Below are 12,597 nucleotides of genomic sequence, written 5' to 3'. Positions count from 1 at the left end.
ATCATACAAAGTTTATTTTCTGACCACAATGATATTAATAATAAATAAAAAATAGATATCTAGAAAATCCCTAAATATTATATAAATAATGTATATTATTTTTATATATTGTATATTATATATATTATATATAAATAAAACACTTCTTAGTAATTCATGGGTCCATAGATAAAAAAGAAATTAAAAGGGAAATTATAAAGTATTTTGAGCTAAATGAAAATGACAGCAAAGCATACCAAACTTTGTGTGGTACAGCAAGGGAGATTTATATGCTAATATTATAAGCTAATATCTATATATATTAGCTTATATATGTATATATTAGAAGAAAGATTTTACACTTAAATTTCCATATTAAGAAATTAGATTATATGTCTAGTATATTTTAATTTAAAAACAGTGAAAATATAATTTTAAAAAGAAGTAAATAATAAGAGCAGAAATCAATGAAAGAGAAAAACCATAGAGAAAAACAATAAAAGCTGATTCTTTAAGAAAGCCAATAAAATTAATAATTATTTACCACAATTAATTAAAAGAAAAGATGTAACAGAAATTAAGAATATCAGAAATGAAGGAAACTTATCACTACTGGTCTTAAAGACATTTAGAGGATAATAATAATTTCAACAAATTTATGCCAATACATTTGACAGCTTTGATGAAATGGACAAATTCTTTGAAGAACAAAACCTGAAAATCCCTATTTATATGTAAAGAAAAACAATCTGGAGTTATAAACTGTCCTTCCACAGAAACATACAAGCATCTCAAGGCCAAGATGAATTTACCACAGAATTTTACTAAACATTTAAGTAAAAAATAATATAACTTTTATATAAGTTTTTCAAGAAAACTGAAGAGCAGGAAACATTTTCCAGTTTGATCTATGAGACCATCATTGCTCTGATATGATAACTAGAAAAAGACTTTACAAAATTATAGACTAATGTCGTGAACATAGATGTAAAACTTAACATTTTAACAATTCAAATCCAAGAACATATAAAAAGGGAAAAAATGGAGTTTATCCCAAGAATGCAAAATAGTTGAAGATTTAAAAATCAATGCAATTAACTATACTAACAGAGTAAAAAAAAAATTAAGCCATATGATCATCTCAGTAAATGCAAAATTTGACAAAATATAACATCCATTCATGATTTTAAAAACTACCAGGAAACTTTCTCTTCCTGCTAAAGACCACTACAGAAAAATCAGTACCTAATATCTTATTTAATAGTCAATGACTGATTCTTTCCTCCTAAGATTAGGAGTAAAGTGTGTATATCTACTTACAACTCTCCTATTCAAATGATACTGGAGGTGCAATAAAGCAAGTAAATAAATTAAAGACATCCAGATAGAAAACTGACTTTAAAAGTCAGGAGAGCTAATAAGTGAGTTTATAATAGCAAGATTCAGAGAGGTTAGGTTGACCAAGATCCATAATTTGTGAGTCATGACACTGGGATTTGAATCTAGTTCTACTGTTTGTGTTCTTATCCACCATGACAGAAACTGTAACATTCACTTATGATGGAGAAGGAGACTGTGTATGTCCCACATGGGAGACTATATGTGTCCCATATGGTCCCCCCACAAAACAGTGGAGCCTTTGTCAGCCTGGGTTCCTGAATGACTATGTGGAATATAAACTTCTGCATTGTTAAGGCACAGAGTATGGGATTGTAACTACAGCATAATGTATCCTGTTCTAACAGATACAACCACTATGTTGTCCTCCCCAGTAACTTCCTTTTGCAAAACTTGAGGATCTGTGTAAGGTAACAGCAGAGGGGAGGAAGTTGTTGAAGGTCTAAGGAATATAGACTCCACTGAGTAGGTGACGGGGACTCTCACACAGCTGGATATCCTGGATTCTGTCTTTAAAAATCTTGAAAAGGCAGACAGTGGCCCAGTTGCAAAGCTTTGCTGACTCTGTGTCTTGGCCCCTATGGCTCTGCTTAACAGCCATTTTCCTTGGTATTAAAAAGCTAAGTGTCCCACTGGCAACCTATCCAAAGACAGCCCTTTGGGCACTGAGAACATGCAGAGCTCTCCTGTTCGGGACTGAGCACCCTGGCTGGCTCCTGCACTGGCAGGCCACGCTTTCCTGGGCAGGTTGCAATGTTCTGTGGAAAATGAGAAGCAGAAATTGTTGTGATAAGCCTGGAGCTCAGGGGCCTCTGAGGAGCAGCCCTGGTGAGCTGGGTCACCTCATTTCAGGAGGGCCAGCCCTGGGGGAGGCTCCGCAGCCTTAATTAAAGCCAGCAGGAGCCTGTTTGAAGCAAGAGGAGCAGAAGAGTGAGGGCAGTAAAGAGCAGACCAAGCTATACTCAGCCCTCCCGGCTAGAAACCAACCTGGCAAGTCCTACAGGCTGGAGCCCAGTCAAAACCAATGCACAGGATGAGTGAGGGCAACACAGGCAGTGTGGTGGGCACCAGGGGGCAGGTGAGGATACCTGAACAGGAAAGCAAGATGGCTGACCCAGGGCAGGGTTGGGGGAGGGGAGGGGGGAGACCACAGCTCTGCTTTAGGAAACCATTTCCCAGGCGGACACAGGAATAAAAATAAAAAAAAAAAGCGCTCATCACAGAACCAGGGAGACATTTTGAAGCCAGACACTGCTATCATACCTCCTTTTGGAAGGTTTGCTCTTGTGCTCCAGCCCAGAGAAACTTCTTCCCTCTGCAGAGGGTCTCCTTTTCTTCACTCATTGTTGATCCCTACATGGGTAAGTGTGTGGGTAGCAGGGGCTCTGGCTTCTATCCCTGCATAGCCCTAACTGTGCTGTCCTGGGCACCATCCACAGATAGGGCAGGTGCCACTTCTGTCTCCGGGGGCTTCTGGTCCCCTACCGTGCTTTGGACTGGAAAACAATGGATATCTTTTCTTTCCATACCCATGAGCTTTGGAAGTGCTTTTGTGAGAACTTGACTTCTGCAGAGTCGATAAAGGGGTTAACAACAGACCTGAACATGACAGCAATTGAGAGTTTGCAAAGCCCTTTCACACCTCTCATCTCATTTTCCCTCTGATTAACTATGAGGCCATTAGAGCAGGAATTCTTGTCTCCATGTCATAGATGGCGGTCTAGACGCCCAAGAAAAATTAAGTGACTCACCAAAGTCACAGGAATAGACTTGGAAACATTTTCGACTGTTTCAACTAGGAAAGTTCTGGGTTTTTGTTTTGTTTTTCTCCTGTCACATAGAGATATTGGTCAAAGATTTCTCTTGCTTAAAAAATATTGTTTTTTGTTTTTTTTTTTAATAAATTTTTATTAATGGTAATGGGATGACATTAATAAATCAGGGTACATATATTCAAAGAAAACATGTCTAGGTTATTTTGTCATCAAATTATGTTGCAAACCCCTCGCCCAAAGTCAGATTGTCCTCCGTCACCCTCTATCTAGTTCTCTGTGCCCCTCCCCCTCCCCCTAACTCTCTCCCTCCCTCCCTCCCATGTCCTCCCCCCCCCCACCCTTGGTAACCACCACACTCTTGTCCATGTCTCTTAGTCTCATTTTTATGTTCCACCAATGTATGGAATCATGTAGTTCTTGTTTTTTTCTGATTTACTTATTTCACTCCTTATAATGTTATCAAGATCCCACCATTTTGCTGTAAATGATCTGATGTCATCATTTCTTATGGCTGAGTAGTATTCCATAGTGTATATGTGCCACATCTTCTTTATCCAGTCTTCTATTGAAGGGCTTTTTGGTTGTTTCCATGTCTTGGCCACTGTGAACAGTGCTGCAATGAACATGGGGCTACATGTGTCTTCACGTATCAATGTTTCTGAGGTTTTGGGGTATATACCCAGTAGAGGGATTGCTGGGTCATAAGGTAGTTCTATTTGCAGTTTTTTGAGGAACCACCATACTTTCCTCCATAATGGTTGTACTACTTTACAGTCCCACCAACAGTGAATGAGGGTTCCTTTTTCTCCACAGCCTCTCCAACATTTGCTATTACCCGTCTTGTTGATAATAGCTAATCTAACAGGAGTGAGGTGGTATCTCATTGTAGTTTTGATTTGCATTTCTCTAATAACTAATGAAGCTGAGCATCTTTTCATATATCTGTTGGCCATTTGTATCTCTTCCTGGGAGAAGTGTCTGTTCATGTCCTCTTCCCATTTTTTTATTGGATTGTTTGTTTGTTTGTTGTTGAGTTTTATGAGTTCTTTGTAAATTTTGGATATTAGGCCCTTATCTGAGCTGTCATTTGAAAATATCAGTTCCCATATAGTTGGCTGTCTGTTTATTTTGATATCAGTTTCTCTTGCTGAGCAAAAACTTTTAATTCTGATGTAGTCCCATTCATTTATCTTTGCCTTCACTTCTCTTGCCATTGGAGTCAAGTTCATAAAATGTTCTTTAAAACCCAGGTCCATGATTTTAGTACCTATGTCTTCTTCTATGTACTTTATTGTTTCAGGTCTTATATTTAGGTCTTTGATCCATTTTGAATTAATTTTAGTACACGGGGACAGGCTGTAGTCGAGTTTCATTCTTTTGCATGTGGCTTTCCAGTTTTCCCAACACCATTTGTTGAAGAGGCTTTCTTTTCTCCATTGTGTGTTGTTGGCCCCTTTATCAAAGATTATTTGACCATATATATGTGGTTTTATTTCTGGGCTTTCTATTCTGTTCCATTGGTCTGAGTGTCTATTTTTTTGCCAATACCATGCTGTTTTGATTATCGTGGCCCTATAATATAGTTTAAAGTCAGGTATTGTAATGCCCCCAGCTTCATTCTTTTTCCTTAGGATTGTTTTGGCTATTCGGGGTTTTTTATAGTTCCATATAAATCTGATGATTTTTTGTTCCATTTCTTTAAAAAATCTCATAGGGATTTTGATGGGAATTGCATTAAATTTGTATATTGCTTTGGGTAATATGGCCATTTTGATTATATTTATTCTTCCTATCCAAGAACAAGGAATATTTTTCCATCTCATTGTATCTTTTTCGATTTCCCTTAACAATGCTTTGTAATTTTCATTATAAAGGTCCTTTACGTTCTTTGTTATGTTTATTCCTAGGTATTTTATTTTTTTTGTTGCAATCGTGAAGGGAATTATTTTTTTGAGTTCGTTTTCTAATATTTCATTGTTGGCATATAGAAAGGCTATGGACTTTTGTATGTTAATTTTGTATCCTGCGACCTTACTGTATTGGTTTATTGTTTCTAATAATCTTTTTGTGGAGTCCTTCGGGTTTTCGATGTATAGGATCATATCATCAGCAAAAAGTGATAGCTTTACTTCTTCTTTTCCGATATGGATGCCTTTTATTTCTTTGTCTTGTCTGATTGCTCTGGCCAGAATTTCTAGCACCACGTTGAATAAGAGTGGAGAGAGTGGACAACCCTGTCTTGTTCCTGATTTAAGGTAGAAAGTCCTCAGTTTTATGCCATTTAATAGGATGTTGGCTGATGGTTTATCATATATGGCCTTTATCATGTTGAGATATTTTCCTTCTATACCCATTTTGTTGAGAGTCTTAAACATAAAATTGTGTTGTATTTTATCAAAAGCCTTTTCTGCATCTATTGATAAGATCATGTGGTTTTTGTTCTTTGTTTTGTTGATATGGTGTATTACGTTAACCGTTTTGCGTATGTTGAACCATCCTTGAGATTCTGGGATGAATCCCACTTGATCATGATGTATTATTTTTTTAATATGTTGTTGTATTCGGTTTGCCAGTATTTTGTTTAGTATTTTGGCATCTGTATTCATTAGAGATATTGGTCTGTAGTTTTCTTTCTTTGTGCCATCCTTGCCAGGTTTTGGTATGAGGGTTATGTTGGCCTCATAAAATGTGTTTGGAAGTATTGCTTCTTCTTCAATTTTTTGGAAGACTTTGAGTAGAATAGGAACCAAGTCTTCTTTGAATGTTTGATAGAATTCACTAGTATAACCGTCTGGGCCTGGACTTTTATTTTTGGGGAGATTTTTAATAGTTTTTTCTATTTCCTCCCTGCTGATTGGTCTGTTTAGGCTTTCTGCTTCTTCATGACTCAGTCTAGGAAGGTTGTATTGTTCTAGGAATTTATCCATTTCTTCTAGATTGTTGTATTTGGTGGCATATAATTTTTCATAGTATTCTACAATAATTCTTTGTATATCTATGATGTCTGTGGTGATCTCTCCTCTTTCATTTTGGATTTTATTTATTTGAGTCCTGTGTCTTTTTTCCTTGGCAAATCTTGCCAAGGGTTTGTCAATTTTGTTGATCTTTTCAAAGAACCAGCTCCTTGTTTTATTGATTTTTTTCTATAGTTTTTCTGTTCTCTATTTCATTTATTTCTGCTCTGATTTTTATTATCTCCTTTCTTCGGCTGGTTTTGGGTTGTCTTTGTTCTTCTTTTTCTAGTTCCTTAAGGTGTGAAGTTAAGTGGTTTACTTCGGCTCTCTCTTGTTTGTTCATATAGGCCTGAAGTGATATGAACTTTCCTCTTATTACTGCTTTTGCTGCATCCCAGAGATTCTGATATGTCGTATTTTCATTTTCATTTGTCTGTATATATCTTTTGATTTCTGTGCTTATTTCTTCTTTGACCCATTCATTTTTTAGAAGTATGTTGTTTAGTTTCCACATTTTTGTGGGTTTTTCCCCCTCTTTTTTGCAGTTGAATTCTAGTTTCAAGGCTTTATGATCAGAAAATATGCTTGGTACAATTTCAATTTTTCTAAATTTGCTGATATTGTCTTTGTGGCCCAACATATGGTCAATTCTTGAGAATGTTCCATGTACACTAGAGAAAAATGTATACTCTGTCGCTTTGGGATGAAGTGTCCTGTAGATGTCTATCATATCCAGGTGTTCTAGTATTTCGTTTAAGGCCACTATATCTTTATTGATTCTCTGTTTGGATGACCGATCTAGAGCCATCAGCGGTGTATTGAGGTCTCCAAGTATGATTGTATTTTTGTTAGTTTTGGTTTTAAGGTCAATAAGTAGCTGTCATATATTTTGGTGCTCCTTGGTTTGGTGCATATATATTAAGGATTGTTATGTCTTCTTGATTCAACTTCCCCTTAATCATTATGAAATGACCATTTTTGTCTCTGAGTACTTTTTCTGTCTTGTAGTCAGCATTATTAGATATGAGTATTGTTACGCCTGCTTTTTTTTGGGTGTTGTTTGCTTGGAGTATTGTTTTCCAGCCTTTCACTTTGAATTTGTTTTTATCCTTGTTGCTTAGATGTGTTTCTTGTAGGCAGCATATAGTTGGATTTTCTTTTTTAATCCATTCTGCTACTCTGTGTCTTTTTATTGGTAAGTTTAATCCATTTACATTTAGTGTAATTATTGACACTTGTGGGTTCCCTACTGCCATTTTATAAATTGCTTTCTGTTAGTTTTGTATCTAGTTTGATTCTTCTCTTTTGTTTTTCTATCATTTGTTTTTGTTTGTTTGTGTTCCATACTTCTTTCCTCTGTTGCTACCTTTTTTAAGTCAAGTGTTTTTGTGGTGGTTTTTTTAAGGGTGGTTACCATTAAGTAATGAAAAGGGTACCTACCATATTCATTGTAGTACCCTATCTTATAAGTATTTCTGCACTTCATCATCCTTTGCTACTGTTAATCTCCATCCTCTCCCCCCTTTTTTTCCTTTGTTGTCACAGTTTAAGTTTGGTTTTATTGTGTTCTTGGTGGAGCTGTTACTTGTGGTGTTGTTTTCTTTTGTTCTTTAAATCTGGTTGGAAAACCCCCCTTAGTATTTCCTGGAGTGGGGGCTTTCTGTTGATAAATTCTCTCATCTTTTCTGTATTTGTGAATGTTTTTATATCTCCTTCATACTTGAAGGATAGCTTTGATGGGTATAGTATTCTTGGCTGAAAGTTCCTCTCTTTCAGGGCTTTAAATATTGGGGTCCACTCTCTTCTAGCTTGTAGAGTTTCTGCTGAGAAATCTGATGATAATCTAATAGGCCTTCCTTTATATGTTGTACTCTTCTTTTCCCTGGCTGCCTTGAGAATTTTTTCTTTGTCATTGGTTTGTGCCATCTTTATTATGATGTGCCTTGGAGTGGGTTTGTTGGGGTTAAGAAAACTTGGTGTTCTGTTTGCTTCTTGAATTTGAGGCTTTAGTTCCTTCCACAGGCTTGGGAAGTTCTCGTCTATTATTTGTTTGAGTATATTCTCCATTCCATTTTCTTTCTCTTCTCCCTCTGATATACCTATTATTCTTATGTTATTCTTTCTGATGGAGTCAGACAATTCCTGTAGGGCTTTCTCGTTTTTTATTATTTTTGAGTCTCTTTCTTCTTCTCTCTGTTGTGCCTCAAGTTGTTTGTCTTCTATTTCACTAATCCTATCTTCAATCTGGGCTGTTCTGTTAGCTAAGCTTGTTACCTCGTTTTTCAGCTCGTGAATTGAGCTGAAAATTTCTGTTTGATTTGTTTTTATAGTTTCAATTTCCTTGGTAATATATTCTTTGTGTTCATTGAGTTGTTTTCTGATCTCCCTATATTGCCTTTCTGTGTTTTCTTGTATATCTTTGAGTATTTTTAAGATTTCTATTTTAAATTCTCTGTCATTTAGCTCCAAGGCTTCCAATATGTTAAGTCTTTTCTCCATAGATTTTTCCACATTTATTTGTGTTACCTCTCTTTCTTTTGTATCCATAATATTCGATTTCCTCTTTCTTATTGGCATCTGAGGGTGGTCTTATTGATAGCACTAATTAGAATTAATAAAGAGTAAAAAGTAAAAAAAAAAAAAAAAAAAAAAAAAAGGTAAAACACCCCACAAAAAAAAACAGTAATAATTTATTATTTTCCCCTTTTTTCTCTCTTCTCTTTCCCTCCTCTCCCCTCCTCAGGGAAATATCGTGCCTATAATGGAGGGCCTGATTTGGGGTGAAGAGTTCAAGGGGCAAAAAAAAGGGAATAGGGACCTACTAAATGCAAAAAAAAAAAAAAGGAAGAAAATCTTAGACAAGCATAAGATGATTTGCTTGTAAGTGATGGTCAACTAAGAGATATAATGAGAGGGATAAGAGGGAACCAGAAAAAAGGACCAAAAAAGAATAATAAAGAAGAAAAAATAAAAATAATAAGTAAAAATCTGTTGTATTAAGTGGAGCGAAGACTAAATACAATGGAGACCTTGGGTTGGGAGGACCCAAAATGCCACAAAAATAAACAAACAAGAAAAAAAAATAAAAACAAAAGCAAAAAAGAGAAATAAAGCCAAAAAAATGCCTTGAGTCCCAAATTAACTAATTTGTTCGTGATTGAGGATTATATGGGAGGAAAGTAAAATGAGAAAAGAAAAAATGAATAGAAAGGAAAAAATAAGAAAAAGAGAAAAACGAAGGAAGAAATAAAATAGGAAGAGAAAAAAACAAAATAAAGCAAGACAAAAAAAAAAAAAAAAAGGAGGAGAGAGTGAGAGGTTAAGTGTTTTGGAGTATAACCTTAAAGGAGGGTGAGGATAAAGAAGAAAAATAAAATGCAACACTCATGGGTAGTGTAGCTCAAGAAAGGGGAAGCATAAGATGGGCAGAGAATAGAAGGACCGAGGTGGAGGAAATAAAGGCAAAAAGATAGAAGAAACAAACAACAACAACAACAACAAAAAAAAATTAGTGGATCAAGTTGTAAAGTCTGTGGGTTTTTCTTGATTTTGAGAGGTTAACTTCTTCCTTTTTCTTTTCTCTCCCTCTTCCTGGTCGGTGACTCTGTACCCCAGGCTCTGCCCCTGTGTCACTCTTAGGTAGGGATTTGCAGTTGATGGGATTCTATGGCAATGTCATATAATTGGCTTTAGTCTTGCTGGAAGTAAAGGCTTGTTGGCGTTTGCAGGGTCCAACGATGAGAGAGTTTGCTTTCCTGGATTCTCTCTCCTAGTCCCCCCTTTCTGAATTAGCAGCCTGGTGATCCAGCTATAAGGCTGCAACTGCTTCTGCCTGGGGAGTAAGAGGCTCAAAGAGCTGGGAAATCCCCACTCTATCCCCACTCAGTGCAAGGCTTTGGGAAAGGCTCTGACAGTCAGGGCCTCCAGTGTAATCAGGCGGGGGTGGGAGTCAATTGTTGTCAAGGTGACTGTTCAGCGCCTATCATTTAGTTGGACCTCTCAACCCAGGCTTTCCACACTTTGTAGCCTGTTTTTGCAGGGAAGAAGAGGCACTAGTCTCTGCTTACGACTAGTGTAGTATAGACCTTATTATCTGCCAAGTCCTTCTTGTTAGCGTTTATCCCTGAATATGGAGGCTCTATCAATCAGAAGTTGCCCCCGCCCCTTTAGCGAGAGGCACTAAAAAATATCACGCCTCTTGTCTTGGATCGCTGAACTGAGATAGATCTTATCAATTAGAACCGAGGGTGCGCAGATTTTACGGGTTAAGCTAATTTCAGTGATTGGGTCGCATCTGTGCTTCCGAAGGTATTTTAGGCTGCCTGCGCGCGCCCCTCCCCCAACGCTTGATTGTTAGCTTGAATGGCTGGGTGAGGTGCCCCGCCCACGGAGAGAATCTCCCAAGCCTCTCCCGCTCGCCCCGCCGCTGGCGGCTGGACCGCACCAAGCGCAGGATAATGGAGCCCCCTGGGTGTGCGGGCCAGCAGGGTGCCCTGGGCGCGTGGAATGCCCAAGGCACGCGTGCGAATGGGGCGCTCCGGGCACCGGTGGCCGGTGACCCCCACTCGCAGTGTGCGGGCCGCTGGGAACGTCAGCGGTGCTCAACCGGACCGGGCGCGCGCGCGGCTGCTCACGGCGGCTCGCGGCGGCGGCTCGTGGCGGCCGCTCGCAGTGGCGGTTCGCGGCGGCCGGCTCGCCCTTCATTACAGTGCTGATACAGGACCTAAAAACAGCCTCCATGAGGGAACTCCAGCTCAGCCTTTAAGGGAGGGTCCTGCCTTAGACACGACTGACTCTCAACTCCAATACACCCTGTGGTGGGCTCATTCGGCTTTGTGTTCCCAGTGCATACATATAACTCCAGGAACAGTGCCTTGCACTTGCAGGTTTTTGTTTGCTACTCATCAGATACTATTCTATTGTATTACATCATCATAAGATTTATTATTTATTTATAGTATATTACTTACAGAAATATAATATTTATGTATGATAAATATATTTATTAACACATTATTATATTCACATTATATATGTTATATAATACATAGTAATTAATATAGTATATAATATATAATACTTACAATATACTATCATATTATATATTAGATAATACATCATAATATACGTTCTTATGTAAGATAGTAAAATATGTAACATGTTATTATAATTAATATTATTGACTAATTAATAATTAATACACTTCTGTTTATTTGTGCAGGACCAAATTCCAAGGGAGGCAAAGAAGAATTCTGAACAATATATTTCATGAGTTGGAAGAATGAAAACTTAATCTTAAATGTATCTCCCCCAAATCCTTTTCTTATAAGTTTCCAGTATCTTTAAAAACTCCTTGGAACCCCAGTTCCCATTACTGTTCGCCTCCTGAGCTGAATTTCCAAGACTGAAATGCTACCTTCACCGATGCTCCTGACACGCTGTAAAATTATTTAATGGTTACCAACAGGATGCTGTGTCCCGGCCAAATCAAATAGACACCTGGTCCAATGGTCTGGGGTCACCTGGAAGCATGCAATCTGCGAGTTCTGCAGGAGTTCTAGATTTTGGAAATGCCCACAAGTGTCTGAGGGCCGAGAGAATGGATTAGTCCTGTGCCCTGGCTCTCGTGTCACCGCCTCCGTGAACTTCAGCTTACTCACCTGCAGCGGAGTTAAGGAAGGGAGCAGGAATAATTATGCCTCATGACAGGGCTGTGAGAAACAATTAGAGAAATATTGCAAAGTGTCTGAATGAACAAATTCATCTGAAAAACCATTTGTCTGGTTCCCTGGGGAACCACAAACAGACTTTTACAAGTTCACAGTTACTTAGCTAAGATCAGGTGATGATATTTTATTTCAGGAAAAAGAAAACACCATGTGCTAGCAGAGTTGCTCATGCTCGGGCCTGTGAGGGCCTGGGGGGAAGGGGAGGGGGTGCAGCCAGGCCCTTTTCCAGTCACCCGCTGGCAGCGTCTTCACCAACACCCTGGCTCCTGCCATCTTCCTGCCCAGATGTTTGGCTTTTCCTGACACCCCTTTCCATGGCACACTTTTAGCTTTATGTCTTCTTCTTGGGTTTTCATTTTCTCTGTTTTTGTCTCCTTTTAGAAAACAAGAAGATGAAAATGCCCCGTAAAAGCTTAGTATTGAGCTTTCACACTTGATGGGAGCTACCCAAAAGCCTCTGTCTTCTTTACCTCCTCATTTTCCAGACTATTCTTTGGGAACAATGGGTCATATGCCCTATTTGGTGAATATATTCTTTCTTTTCTTTTTCTCTTTCCTTTTTTTCTTCCCTTCCCTTCTCTCTCTCTCTCTCTCTCTCTCTCTCTAATAATTTCCAGGGTTCTTAGCTCTGGGGTTAAGGAACTAACTCAGCATGTAACTATATATAATCTGTGGGGTGCATAAGAAGCCTTATTAATCCCAGCAGCTCAGAGCCAGATACTGGTGATGCTGTATCTCAAAAGTCCTCAGACCTTTCTACTC

The sequence above is a fragment of the Saccopteryx bilineata genome, chromosome 4 (assembly GCF_036850765.1).
Source record: "Saccopteryx bilineata isolate mSacBil1 chromosome 4, mSacBil1_pri_phased_curated, whole genome shotgun sequence".
NCBI classification, from domain to species: domain Eukaryota; kingdom Metazoa; phylum Chordata; class Mammalia; order Chiroptera; family Emballonuridae; genus Saccopteryx; species Saccopteryx bilineata.
The sequence above is the reverse complement of the archived record's forward strand: the minus strand, read 5'-3'. Positions refer to the sequence as shown.